General features: G+C 44.9%; 1 pseudogene; it reads right to left on the bottom strand.

The window, feature by feature from the left end:
• Nucleotides 1–280: 280 nt before the first annotated feature.
• Nucleotides 281–6288, bottom strand: LOC106583975 (abnormal spindle-like microcephaly-associated protein homolog; annotated as a pseudogene).
• Between the last annotated feature and the right edge of the window lie 9265 nt (nucleotides 6289–15553).

Raw genomic sequence — 15553 nt, 5'->3', positions numbered from 1 at the left:
TGACAGTCCTTCTCATGGGGATAGTAAAGAAGAACTCCCTAAGAGAATACTGGAGCACAGATCCTATGTTTGCAACTCCCTTCTTTGCCACCCTTTTTTCCCAAGACTGCTTTCTAGTTCTGCTGCTATGACTGCATTTCATCAACAACGCTACTGCCATCCTAAATGACCCATTATACAAAATAAGAAATGTTAACAATTGGCAGTAAAGTGCCATGACAAACGAGACATCCATGTCCTCTCCACTGTCCATACAGCAACCATGTTGGCCACAGGGAAGTTAGACCACCTGACGGGAGAGAGAAACAAACCAGACAGAGAAACATCAAACCAGACTGCGTGCTTGACTATAACCTCAAAATGGGGGCAGTGGATAAGGCTGACATAATAAACAGCTTTGTGGAATGCACTGAGAAAACGACCAAGTGGTATAAGATATTTTTCAATTTTTCCAGGGTAGCTTCAAAATACAACCTGCCAATACTTCTGACGCATTTAGCATTGTTTTACAGAGCTAATAGAAGAATGTAACTAGCTACATAAGCACGATTGAATATAACACCATAAAAGGTGAGTAACATGAGTAACGTTACCTCGCGTGTCCACGGTTATAAGGAATATACACAGATATATTGTGCTCCATACACACAGTGAGCTACAGTAGAAACGGTATAACACGACACACAAACTATTATACGTAATAAGACACTTACTTTGATAGAAACGCAGTCTGGATTTGAAGATGGGTGTCTGTAGTGACGCCTCTAGCACTGAGACGTAGTGCCACTTGGGAGTCATAAGGCCAGGGTAGCTTCAAAATACAACACATGCTAATACTTCCCTGGCGCAATTAGCATTGTTTTCCAGAGCTAATAGATGAATGTAGCTAGCTACCTAAGCATTGAGTATAACACCATAAATGTTATGAAATGAGTAACGTTACATCGCGTGTCTGCGGTTATAAGGAATATACACAAAAACATTATGCTACAGTAGAAACGACATAACACGACACATACTATTATAACGTAATAAGGCACTTACTTTGATTGAAACGCACACATTTCCAAAGTTATTATTGGTAACGAAAACAACTTTGATTGCGATGCAGGCAACAGACGTAAAATATGGACACGTGTATGCAGGACAGCAGATGAGCAAATGTCTGCAGACTTGAACTGTTAGCGATATTTGGAACTCACGCATGAAAGGGTTAAAGCTGTCCCAAAAGCAGAGATTTATTTTCAGCACCATGGAGGGAATCCTTACTACTGCTACACCTGGCTATCAGCAGAGCCTTGTCTGGCAGCAAAACAGTTCATTCAGCCTCATTTTCTGCATTTTTAAAAACATGGCTGACTTGCTTAACTTCTATGGGCTAGGTGGGACGTTAGCGTCCCACTCTATTCAACAGCCAGTGGAATCGCATGGCGCAAAATACCTCAAATGCAATCATTTCAATATTTCAAACATATGACTATTTTACACCATTTGAAAGATAAGACTCTCGTTAATCTAACCACATTATCCGGTTTCAAAAAGGCTTTACAGCGAAAGCAAAACATTAGATTATGTTAGGAGAGTACATAGATATAAATAACCACACAGCCATTTTTCAAGCAAGCATATATGTCACAAAAACCTAAAACACAGCTAAATGCAGCACTAAATGCAGACCACTGACAAACTGAGTTACTATACTTTGCCCAGAGACAGGAGACGCCCCAATCCGCTTTCTGGCGGCTTTAGAGAGCCAATGGAAGCCTTAGAAAATGCAACATAACCCCACGGATACTGTAGTTTCGATAGACAAGCAAAAGGAGAACTACAAAATCGCAGACAGGCCACTTCCTACTTGGAATATTGTCAGGTTTTTGCCTGCCATATGAGTTCTGGTGTACTCAGACACCATTCAAACAGTTTTAGAAACTTTAGAGTGTTTTCTATCCAAATCTACTAATACTATGCATATTCTCGTTTCTGGGCAAGAGTTGTAACCAGTTTAAATCGGGTACGTTTTTTATCCGGCCGTGAAAATACTGCCCCCTAGCCCTGACAGGTTAAACAAATGTGGTTTCTACTGACAATTGAGATGTACAAACTATGGCATATGGGAACAATGAGTGGATTATAGGCAATCCGAGTCAGGACGGATGCAGTCAATATAACTATTGTTCAGCACTTTTGAAATGTACAGCGACAGAATTCAGAACAAGGGCGTTCTTACAGTATTACACCAAGTCAGAACAGTAGGATAATTAAAGAGGGCATATAAGCAGACAATATTTAATGATTACATTTCTCTAAAACAGGCTATGGGCTACATGTACACCACCAAGTTAGAACAGTAGGCTAAGTTATGAGGGGGAAAGAGACCAACTTATTAGGGTGAGGCACATGGGCTACTAACAGCTTACTACACAACATACACTTAGTATTACTTTCTTGGCTACAGTATACATATCTCCCTGGCACATTACATCATACATGCAGCAGCATACAATACAGTTTCGAACTCACCTTGTTGTGCTGTGCTCACTTGGAATTCTGAGTTGGATGACCGTTCAAAATGATTTCCAAGTTGAAGCTAGTTTTTTTCCGAGTTCCCAGTTGTCTTTAACTCACTGAAGTCGGAGATTTCCCAGTTCTGAGTTTCCAGTAGTTTTGAATGCGGCAGAAATCATGCTGGATTGACATCATGGCCAATGTACTCAAATTTTACCAATTGGATATCACGAAATTGGGGAGAAAAACAGGGTAAATAAATAGAAAAGGATAAACATTCACATGCAACACCATGTACCAGAAGTTACGATCTTGTCTCATCGCTGCAACTCCCGTAAGGACTCGACGAAGGTCGAGAGCCAAGCCACACTGCTTCTTGACATACTGCTCGCTTAACCCGGAAGCCAGCCACAACAATGTGTCAGAGGAAACACTGTGAAATGACGACGGAAGTCAGCTTGCAGGCGCCTGGCCCTGAGTCGCTAGAGCATGATGAGACAAGGAAATCACGGCCGGCCAAACCCTCCCCTAACCCGGACGACGCTGGGCCAATTGTGCACCATCCCATGGGTCTCCCAGAGTAGGCTGGCTGTGACACAGCCTGGATCAAACCCGAGGCTGCAGTCGTGCCTCAACACTCAATGTAAAATTTGCGATTTCCAACTTGTGTAATGTTTATGTCCAATGGCTGATGAGCACCTATATGTTTAATCTATAATTTCTCTTCATATGACAAGGATTGAAAAGGATTTGCCAGTAGATTGTCGACTTGATTTGTTATTGATGACTTCTTGTCTAGCTTGCCTTGATCAGTCCAATCAAAGCTGCGGTAGATATAATGTGATTTGACATCATTTTATCTGTGGCCAATGACCTTGAGCCTTCTTGGATGGGCACTTCTAATGTAAGTCTATGGCAGCACCCAAGGGGCTTGAATTTTCGAGCTCTACCCATAGATTTTCCAGTGATGTAGTGTCCCCTGAGTGACAGAACACTGAGCCAATCACGGCACAACTAGAGACCACAGAAGCACTGAGCTAGGCTGAAACACATGCATTTTGGAGCTCAAGAAAGCAAAAAAGAGACCTGTTTCGCTTTGGCTCCCCCTCCTGTCCAGCTCAGGCGTTCGGTGTTGCCGAACCTACTGCTGGCAAAAGCCCGTCACTCATCAACCCCTGACTTGTCTCGTCATCATTACACACACACACACACACACACACACACACACACACACACACACACACCTGGTTCTAATCCCCACTCTATCACTGTATATATATATATATATATATATATATATATATATATATATATATATATATATATGCATTGCAAATGTTACTTGTTTTTCTGAGAGGAATCTCTCCTACTATTTCCTGAGCACTTTATATTTTGCACTTTGGGTTCGCCCTGTGCCTTTTTGTTTATGAAGATATATTTTGAGCACAACAGCGTTTGGGTTTCATCCCGCTTTGATCTATGGTGCTTAAATAAACTCAGTAGTTCTAAACCTGCGACTGCCTCCTGCCTACTCCTCTATACACCAGTGACAGCGGCTTTATTAACTCTGCCCCCACCTGCTCTGAATGACTCGTCGCCACTGGACCCCGTAGCCCTTTACACTTGTACCCATATACAGGTTGAAAACGGCAAATTTGGACACTAATAAGTGCCTAAATTGGAACGCAGTAGCTGTACAGTTGCATGCTATAAATAACGTCAGAGCTCAGGTTCTGCGCTTCACAGCGATGTATGGGTTTTGACTGACAGCCATTCTGAACTTGGGCACTGCATGCAACAAGCATCCGTTCCGCTAATTGGGCAACTTTTACACATTTGTTGTCTGAGTGAGGGAAATGCTGTAAATTAAGAGGACCTGAGGTGTTGTTAAAGATGAGACCCTGAGCATTGTAATAAATACCGCTTTGATGCCATACAAGCAAGCAAAACACCCGTTCACGTTTCCATTTCATAAAACGTATGTTATATACAGTGTCAATATTTTCCATCGCTAAGTTTGATGTACAGTTACAAGATGACATGGTGTCATACTCCGGGTTGTTCTGAACAGAATGAGCCTGTTTGTCTATTGTGAAGAAAATCTTACGTAGAACACGCACCTGAAGGCACTCATGAATCCTTTCTATGCGCATCAAAATTACGATCCATTTACATTTACATTTAAGTCATTTAGCAGACGCTCTTATCCAGAGCGTCTTACAAATTGGTGCATTCACCTTATAATATCCAGTGGAACAACCACTTTACAATAGTGCATCTAAATCTTTTAAGGGGGGGTTAGAAGGATTACTTTATCCTATCCCAGGTATTCCTTAAAGAGGTGGGGTTTCAGGTGTCTCCGGAAGGTGGTGATTGACTCCGCTGTCCTGGCGTCGTGAGGGAGCTGAATTGACTTGTGAAAGCCTAACACTAAGATCGTATTTTATTTTGGACCGTATTGAGCTAGTCATGTTGGCATTAGATAAGCTTTCAAATAAAGCCCATCTGACCCGGATTGCGTAAACAACAATAGTAATTGTGTGATAGCGGGGATGCAGGGTTGTGTTCCAAACAAAACTAGGTGTGCTTGCTCTAGTTCATCAAAGGCAAAGCTACGAGAGCTCAAAAATGAACTTATTTTGGTCATAAAAGTGCATTGAACTGTATATGAACTTATGAATATGTATATGACTTCTGTATATATATACACTTTGGAGAAGTGTGTGGCCAATTGGAAACACCAGTTAGTCATCTCACTCAAACCCTGGTCATTTTTTATCTTATGTTACATGATAAAAAATATTCCTGGAAAATGTGAGGTAGGTGCACCTACCCCACATTTTCCAGGAATATTCTTATCATGTTACTGAATGTATCCAGAGTATTTTCAGATTTTGTTATCAACAAATGTGGCGAAAAGTAAATGTAAAATGCACATAAAATCAACAGTGTTTGGATTCAGTCTTGTTTCAGGTGAACTGCTGTGTCCTCGACTGTTGTCTAATAATTTTCCCGTAATCTCCAAACTGTTTTCTTGCTTCACGAGTCACATCTTTTTCATGTTATTACCAATGTTTTGTTTTAGTTGTATAAAAAGCTTTTCCAAAATAAGGTAAATATACTGATCATGATGTTGTTTGTTGTAGTAGTAGTGCCATACTAGAGCCCTGCTCTGATCCTGCAGCAAGATGACCAGGAGAAAGCAGGCCTTAGTGAAGATGCTGCCTCCCTTGTCAGCCACCTTGTCTCCTGCCTTCTTCCTGTAGATCTGCAGCAGATCCAGCAGCGTGTCCACAGAGTTCTCTACCTCATACACCGCCTTGATTGTCTTGTTATACTGGTGGAGGGGGTGGGGGACACTCTTAGGGAAGGAAGGTAGCCACGAAGGCAGAGAATGTTCATGTTCAATAAGAATTGCTATGAAAAAAACATTTGACATTCTGAACAGGGCAATACATATCACATAAAGTGAAAGTAATAAGAATTTTAAAAAATTACCAGGATGTGATTGATATGGGCCTGGGCACAACACAGTGGCTGTATGAAAGCACTGCAGGAGTGTGGGGTGGAGGACCCACCTTGGAGAGGTTGATGAGGACCTGGATGGCGTAGGTAATGACCCCCATACAGGGGATGCTCCGGTTGCAGCTGCAGATGAGCGCCGAAGATGACCAGCATGGCTCCGCTCGTCACCAGACGCTCACAACACTCTGGGGACAGCCAGTATGCGCACACGCACACAATCCTTCTACTGCCAATCAGTCTCCCTAACACAGAGTTCATCATATCAGTAGTACAATAGCACCATCCAGTGTACTACTCTGGCTCACATAACTTGCTGCAACCATTCATATAGTAAAGAGAAACATTTTAAGTACACCAAGTGTACAAAACATTAGGAACACCTTCCTATATTGAGTTGCACCACTTTTGCCTTCGTCGGGGTGTCACTCTACAAGGTGACAAAAGCATTCCACAGGGATGTTGGTCCATGGGGTGGTGTGGTCTGCCCAACGCATCACGGGAGCAAACTACCTGCCATCCAGGATACCTACAGCACCCAATGTCACAGGAAGGCCAAAAAGATCATCAAGGACAACAACCACCCGAGCCACTGCCTGTTCACCCCGCTATCATCCAGAAGGAGAGGTCAGTACAGATGCATCAAAGCTGGGACCGAGAGACTGAAAAACAACTTCTATCTCAAGGCCATCAGACTGTTAAATAGACATCCCCGGTTACGTACAGTGGGGGAAAAAAGTATTTGATCCCCTGCTGATTTTGTACGTTTGCCCACTGATAAAGAAAGGATCAGTCTATAATTTTAATGGTAGGTTTATTTGAACAGTGAGAGACAGAATAACAACAAAAAAATCCAGAAAAACGCATGTCAAAAATGTTATAAATTGATTAGCATTTTAATGAGGGAAATAAGTATTTGACCCCCTCTCAATCAGAAAGATTTCTAGCTCCCAGGTGTCTTTTATACAGGTAACGAGCTGAGATTAGGAGCACACTCTTAAAGGGAGTCCTCCTAACCGCAGCTTGTTACCTGTAAAAAAGACACCTGTCCACAGAAACAATCAATCAATCAGATTGCAAACTCTCCACCATGGCCAAGACCAAAGAGCTCTCCAAGGATGTCAGGGACAAGATTGTAGACCTACACAAGGCTGGAATGGGCTACAAGACCATCGCCAAGCAGCTTGGTGAGAAAGTGACAACATTTGGTGTGATTATTCGCAAATGGAAGAAACACAAAAGAACTGTCAATATCCCTCGGCCTGGGGCTCCATGCAAGATCTCACCTCGTGGAGCTGCAATGATCATGACAACGGTGAGGAATCAGCCCAGAACTACACGGGAGTATCTTGTCAATGATCTCAAGGCAGCTGGGACCATAGTCACCAAGAAAACAATTGGTAAGACACTACGCCGTGAAGGTCTGAAATCCTGCTGCGCCCGCAAGGTCCCCCTGCTCAAGAATACATATACATGCCCGTCTGAAGTTTGCCAATGAACATCTGAAGGATTCAGAGGACAACTGGTGAAAGTGTTGTGGTCAGATGAGACCAAAATGGAGCTCTTTGGCATCAACTCAACTCGCCGTGTTTGGAGGAGGAGGAATGCTGCCTATGACCCCAACAACACCATCTCCACCGTCAAACATGGAGGTGGAAACATTATGCTTTGGGGGTGTTTTTCTGCTAAGGGGACAGGACAACTTCACCGCATAATTTGACGGGGCCATGTACTGTCAAATCTTGGGTGAGAACCTCCTTCCCTCAGCCAGGGCATTGAAAATGGGTCGTGGATGGGTATTCCAGCATGGCAATGACCCAAAACACATGGCCAAGGCAACAAAGGAGTGGCTCAAGAAGAAGCACATTAAGGTCCTGGTGTGGCCTAGCCAGTCTCCAGACCTTAATCCCATAGAAAATCTGTGGAGGGAGCTGAAGGTTCGAGTTGCCAAACGTCAGCCTCGAAACCTTAATGACTTGGAGAAGATCTGCCAAGAGGAGTGGGACAAAATCCCTCCTGAAATGTATGGAAACTTGGTGGCCAACTACAAGAAATGTCTGACCTCTGTGATTGCCAACAAGGGTTTTGCCACCAAGTACTAAGTCATGTTTTGCAGAGGGATCAAATTCTTATTTCCCTCATTAAAATGAAAATCCTTTTATAACATTTTTGACGTGTTTTTCTGGATTTTTTTGTTGTTATTCTGTCTCTCACTGTTCAAATAAACCTACCATTAAAATTATAGACTGATCATTTGTTTGTAAGTGGGCAAACGTACAAAATCAGCAGGGGATCAAATACTTTTTTCCACCGTAACCTGCACATTAGAGGCTGCTGCCCTTGAAACATATTATTGAAATCACTGGCCACTTTAATAATGGAACACTAGTCACTTTAATAATGTTTACACATTTTTGTTTTACTCATCTCATATGTATATACTGCATTCTATTCTACTGTATTTTAGTCTATGCCACTCTGACATTGCTCATCCTAATATTTATATATTCAATAATTCCATTATTTTACTTTTAGGTTTGTGTTTATTGTTGTGAATTGTTAGATATTACTTCACTGTTGGAGCTAGAAACACAAGCATTTTGCTTCACCCTGTAACGCTTTCGTTTGGAGAAGTAGCGGAGTCAGGCGCAGGACACAGGGAATAAGTGCAAAGAAACGTGTTTACTCAAAAACCACAATCAAAAATTATCCCACAGCAAAATAACAGGGTTGGGAGAAACACCTCCAACAACCACTAAACATGAACAATCACGGACAAGACAGAAAGGGAAGCCAGAGGGTTAAATAAGGAACATAATCAGGGAATTGAAAACAGGTGTGTATAATTAAGACATAACAAAACGAACAGGAAAACATAGATCGGTGGTGACTAGTAAGCCGGTGACGTCGACCGCCGCCCGAACAAGGAGAGGGGCCGACTTCGGCGGAAGTCGTGACAGTACCCCTCCTTGACGAGCCGCGCGCCGACACCGGCCTCGGGGACGACCCGGAGGACGGGGCGCAGGGCGATCCGGGCGGAAGCGGTGAAACTCCTGGATTAACGATGGGTCCAGGATGTCCTCCGCCGGTACCCAGCATCGCTCCTCCGGGCTGTACCCCTCCCACTCCACAAGGTACTGAAGGCCACTCGCCCGACGTCTGCAGTCCATAATGGTTCGTACTGTGTACGCCGGGGCCCCCTCGATGTCCAGAGGGGGCAGAGGAACCTCCCGCACCTCAGACTGCTGGAGCGGACCAGCCACCACCGGCCTGAGGAAAGACACATGGAACGAGGGGTTAATATGATAATCAGGGGGGAGTTGTAACCTATAACAAACCTCATTCAGTCTCCTCAGGTCTTTGAATGGCCCCACAAACCGCGGACCCAGCTTCCGGCAGGGCAGGTGAAGGGGCAGGTTTCGGGTCGAGAGCCAGACCCGATCCCCCGGTGCATAAACCGGGGCCTCACTGCAGTGGCTGTCGGCACTCGTCTTTTGCCGCCTGATGGCTCATTGTAGTCGTACATGGGCAGCGTTCCATGTCTCCTCCGAGTGCCGAAAACATTCATCCACCACAGGAGCCTCGATCTGGCTCTGATGCCATGGTGCCAGGACCGGCTGATAACCCAGCACACACTGAAAAGGGGTAAGATTAGTAGAAAAGTGGAGGAGAGAGTTTTGGGCCATCTCCGCCCAGGGGATAAACGACGCCCACTCCCCCGGCCGGTCCTGGCAATAGGACCGCAGAAACCTACCCACCTCTTGGTTGACTCTTTTCACCTGCCCGTTGCTCTCGGGGTGGAAACCTGAGGTAAGGCTGACCGAGACCCCCAGGCGTTCCATAAACGCCCTCCAGACTCTAGATGTAAATTGGGGACCCCGATCAGACACTATGTCCTCAGGCACCCCGTTGTGCCGGAATACATGGGTGAACAGGGCCTCCACAGTTTGTAGAGCCGTAGGGAGACCGGGCAAAGGAAGGAGACGGCAGGACTTAGAAAACCGATCCACAACGACCAGGATTGTGGTGTTACCCCGTGACGGGGGAAGATCCGTCACGAAATCCACCAATAGGTGTGACCACGGTCGTTGCGGAACAGGAAGGGGTTGTAATTTCCCTCTGGGCAGATGTCTAGGTGCCTTGCACTGTGCGCATACCGAACAGGAGGAGACATAAACCCTCACGTCCTTAGCTAACGTGGGCCACTAGTACTTCCCCACAAGGCAGCGCACCGTCCGACCGATACCAGGATGACCAGAGGAGGGTGATTTGTGGGCCCAACAGATCAAACAATCGCGGACATCAAACGGAACGTACACGCACCCAACGGGACACCGGGGGGGAGTGGGCTCTGCACGTGACGCCCATTCGATGTCTGCGTCCACCTCCCATACCACCGGTGCCACCAGGGAAGAAGCTGGAATTATGGGAGTGGGCTCCGTGGACCGCTCCTCTGTATCATACAGCCGGGACAGTGCATCTGCCTTCACATTCTGGGAACCTGGTTTGTAGGAGAGGGTAAAAACAAAGCGTGTGAAAAACATGGCCCACCTTGCCTGGCGAGGGTTCAGTCTCCTCGCTGCCCGAATGTACTCCAGATTTCGGTGGTCAGTCCAAATGAGTAAAGGGTGTCTAGCCCCCTCAAGCCAATGTCTCCACGCCTTCAGAGCCCCGACAACAGCCAACAACTCCCTATCCCCCACATCATAGTTTCGCTCCGCTGGACTGAGCTTCTTCGAAAAGAAAGCACAGGGGCGGAGTTTTGGTGGCTTACCCGAGCGCTGAGATAGCACAGCCCCTATTCCAGCCTCGGACGTGTCCATCTCAACTATGAACGCTAAGGAGGGATCAGGATGCGCTAGCACCGGAGCCGTGGTAAACAGAGCCTTCAGGTGACCAAAAGCCCTGTCCGCCTCAGCCGACCACTGCAGTCGCACCGGTCCCCCCTTCAGCAAGGAGGTAATGGGAGCCGCCACCTGCCCAAAACCCCGGATAAACCTCTGGTAGTAGTTGGCAAACCCTAAAAACCACTGCACCTCCTTTACCGTGGTTGGAGTCAGCCAGTTACGCACGGCTGAAATGCGGTCATTCTCCATCTCCACCCCTGACGCGGAAAAACGGTACCCTAGGAAGGAGACGGACTGTTGAAAGAACAGACATTTCTCCGCCTTGACGTAAAGGTCATACTCCGACAGTCGACCAAGCACCATGCGTACAAGGGACACATGCTCAGCGCGGGTAGTGGAGTATATTATTATGTCATCTATATACACCACTACACCCCGCCCGTGCAGGTCCCTGAAGATCTCATCCACAAAGGATTGGAAGACGGATGGAGTATTCATTAACCCATATGGCATGACGAGGTACTCATAGTGCCCAGAAGTGGTGCTAAATGCAGTCTTCCACTCATCCCCTCCCAAGATACGCACCAGGTTGTACGCGCTCCTGAGGTCCAATTTTGTGAAGAAGCGCGCCCCGTGCAATGACTCTGTTTACTAGCGATGAGAGGCAGCGGGTAACTGTATTTTACCATAATCTGGTTCAAACCTCGATAGTCAATGCACGGGCGTAAACCTCCATCCTTCTTCTTCACAAAAAAGAAACTCGAGGAGACAGGTGAAGTGGAGGGCCGAATGTATCCTTGTCCCAGGGATTCGGTGACATATGTCTCCATAGCCGCCATCTCCTCCTGTGACAGAGGATACACATGACTCCTGGGAAGTGCAGCGCCCACCCGGAGATTTATCGCACAATCCCCCGGTCGATGGGGTGGTAATTGAGTCGCCTTCTTTTTACAGAAGGCGATTGCCAAATCGGCATATTCGGGGGGAATGTGCATGGTGGAAACCTGGTTTGGACTTTCCACCGTAGTGGCACCTAAGGAAACACCTACACACCTCCCTGAACATTGACAGGACCATCCCTTGAGAGCCCTCTGTTGCCACGAAATAATAGGATCATGAGAAGCCAACCAGGGAAGACCCAACACAACGGGAAACGCAGGCGAGTCGATCAGAAAGAGACTAATTCTCTCCTCATGACTCCATTAAAATGGTCCGTGATTCTGTAACGCTTTCGTTTGGAGAAGTAGTGGAGTCAGGCGCAGGACACAGGGAATAAGTGCAAACAAACGTGTTTTCTCAAAAACCACAATCAAAAATCCTCCCACAGCAATATAACAGGGTTGGGAGAAACACCGCCAACAACCACTAAACATGAACAATCACGGACAAGACAGAAAGGGAAGCCAGAGGGTTAAATAAGGGTAAAATAAGGAACATAATCAGGGAATTGAAAACAGGTGTGTATAATTAAGACAAAACAAAACGAACAGGGAAACATAGATCGGTGGTGACTAGTAAGCCGGTGACGTCGACCGCCGAACGAACAAGGAGAGGGGCCGACTTCGGCGGAAGTCGTGACACACCCGCAATACCATCTGCTAAACATGGGTATGTGACCAATAAAATTTGATTTGAGGACAAAACAAAGACAGTGTTTCAACGAGTGTTTCAACGAGATTCGTTGTTTCTGAGACCACATTATAGAAGAGAAGTGACAGTTGGCCTCAGACAACAAAACACACTGACCCAAGGTCAGTTGACTTCATCCATCCCAATAGGAACAGTACTTTATCTATCATCTTAACTGATCCTAGATCAGCAGTTAAAGGTACAGTTGAAGTCAGAAAGGTTAAATACACCTTAGCCAAATACATTTAAACTCCGTTTTTCACAATTCATGGCATCTCCTTCCAGACTCACATTAAGAATCTCCAATCCAAAATTAAATCTAGAATCGGCTTCCTATTTCGCAACAAAGCCTCCTTCACGATGTCATTTACAAAATAGCCTCCAACACTCTACTCAGCAAATTGGATGTAGTCTATCACAGTGCCATCCGTTTTGTCACCAAAGCCCCATATACTACCCACCACTGCGACCTGTATGCTCTTGTTGGCTGGTCCTCACTACATATTTGTCGGCAAACCCACTGGCTCCAGGTCATCTTTAAGTCTTTGCAAGGTAAAGCCCTGCCTTATCTCAGCTCACTGGTCACCATAGCAACACCCACCCGTAGCACACGCTCCAGCAGGTATATTTCACTGGTCATCCCCAAAGCCTACACCCCCTTTAGCCGCCTTTTTCTTGCAGTTCTCTGCTGCCAATGACTGGAATGAATTTCAAAAATCACTGAAGCTGGAGACTTATATCGTCCTCTCTAACTTTCAGCATCAACTGTCAGAGCAGCTTACCGATCACTGTACCTGTACACAGCCCATTTGTAAATAGCGCACCCAACTACCTCATCCCCATATTGTTATTTTTTTTTTGCTCTTTTGCATCCCAGTATCTCTACTTGCACATCATCTGCACATCTATCACACCAGTGTTAATGCTAAATTGTAATTATTTCACCACTTTGGTCTATTTATTGCCTTTCCTCCCTAATCTTACTATATTTGCACACACTGTACATGGATTCTTCTATTGTGTTATTGACTGTGCGTTTGCTTATCCCATGTGTAACTCTGTGTTGTTTTTTGTCGCACTGCTTTGCTTTATATTGGCCAGGTCGCAGTTGTAAATGAGAACTTGTTCTCAACTGGCCTACCTGGTTAAATAAAGGTGAAATAAAAAATTTAATTAAAAAAACAGTCGCGTCAAACAGCGTAGCCAGAATAACAGCAAAGTAGGTTTGCGTTTGTTTGCATTTGTTTTGCGTTTGTTTAAGCTGTTTTCTTGTGACATTTATTTGGATACATCCATAACAGTGAACTAATGATGCACAATTACACCTGGCATAGAAAATGTGTTCTCTCGTCAGGACACTGTTATTCAGAGCAGAGGAGCTAGCCAACAACACAGCTAACACAATCACTTCAAACTGAAGCTGGAAAGACAGCCAACTAACTGCATTTCTATTGACATTTCTTTATATATATCCATAAAAATGATGCCAGCTGATTCATGATTTCGACGGCTGAGAAAAGCTGCTTGCCTGTCTCGTCCAGACTGCTGACACGTTCATTACTATGGGACAGCTGGAGATCTTAAATATTGAAACAATGTTGCAAATATCCGCGAGACAGACAGCAAGGTTTATAGAAATCTCCGCTGTTGAAAACTAAATGTTAGTTTAAAAGAAACGTGAGATAATGTCTAGATGATTTTTATAGTGAAGTTTATAAAATGCCTGGTTGGGCTGATGAGACAGTGGATTGCACAGTTAGATGGAACAGAGTAAATAGGCATTTTAGCTGTTGGTAACTTGTGGAATAGATACTAGCTGGAATACGGTTTTAACCAATCAGCATTTAGTTTCCCAAAGATCTGAAGCTTCACCTTTCTCGCCAGCTCCAATTTCGCTCAATTCATGAGCTCAGGGCATGCCCGGCCCAGCATGCATTTGTAGGCCATTTGCTGCTATAGCCCTTTGCTTTAGCTACTGTCATTGAGTTAGCTAAATATTTTCATAAAGAAATGTAACCTTTATTTAACTAGTCAAGTCAGGTGCAAAATCAAGGTGACTTACAAAAATGAGGAACAAGAGCAAGAGAGGGAGTGCTGTGATGTAGTGTCCACAACTAAAGAATAATTCTGGAATCTGAAAGGACACCTATCCCGAAAGCATGATGGTGTACTTACGACACTGATTAAAAATATAAATGCAACATATAAAGTGTTGGTCCCATGTTTCACGAGCTGAAATAAAAGATCCCAGAAATGTTCCATACACACAAAAAGCTTATTTCTTAAAAATTTTACACACACATTTGTTTACATCCTTTTAGTGAGCTTTTCTACTTTTCCAAGATAATCCATCCACCTGACAGGTGTGGCATATCAATAAGATTAAACAGCATGATCATTACACAGGTGCACTCTGTGCTGGGGACAGTAAAAGGCTACTCTAAAATGTGCAGTTTTGTCAAACAATGCCACAGATGTCTTATGTTTTGAAGGAGCATGCAATTGGCATGCTGACTGCAGGAATGTCCCTCAGAGCTGTTGCCAGAGAATTGAATGTTAATTTCTCTAGCATAAACTGCCTCCAATGTTGTTTTAGAGAATTTGGCAGTACGTCCAACCACAGACCAAGTGTATGGCGTCGCATTGGTGAGCGGTTTGCTGATGTCAAAGTGCCCCATTGTGTTAGGGTATTGGCAGGCATAAGCTACGAACAACGAACACAAAGGAATTTTATAAAATGGCAATTTGAATGCACAGAGATAAAGTGACGAGATCCGGAGGGCCATTGTTGTGTCAGTCATCTGCCGCCATCACCTCATGTTTCAGCAGGATAATGCACGGCCCCATGTTGCAAGGATCTGTACACAATTCCTAGAAGTTGAAAATGTCCCACTTCTTCCATGGCCTGCATTCTCACCAGACATGTCACCCATTGAGCATGTTTGGGATGCTCTGGAGCTCAGTGTACGACAGCGTATTCCAGTTCCCGCCAATATCCAGTAACTTCGCAAAGCAATTGAACAGGAGTGGGACAACATTCCACAGGCCAC

The sequence above is a fragment of the Salmo salar genome, chromosome 23, assembly GCF_965601325.2.
Source record: "Salmo salar chromosome 23, fSalSal1, whole genome shotgun sequence".
In the NCBI taxonomy this organism is placed as follows: Eukaryota; Metazoa; Chordata; class Actinopteri; order Salmoniformes; family Salmonidae; genus Salmo; species Salmo salar.
Note: the sequence above shows the minus strand (reverse complement) of the source record. Positions and strands in the feature narration are given on the sequence as shown.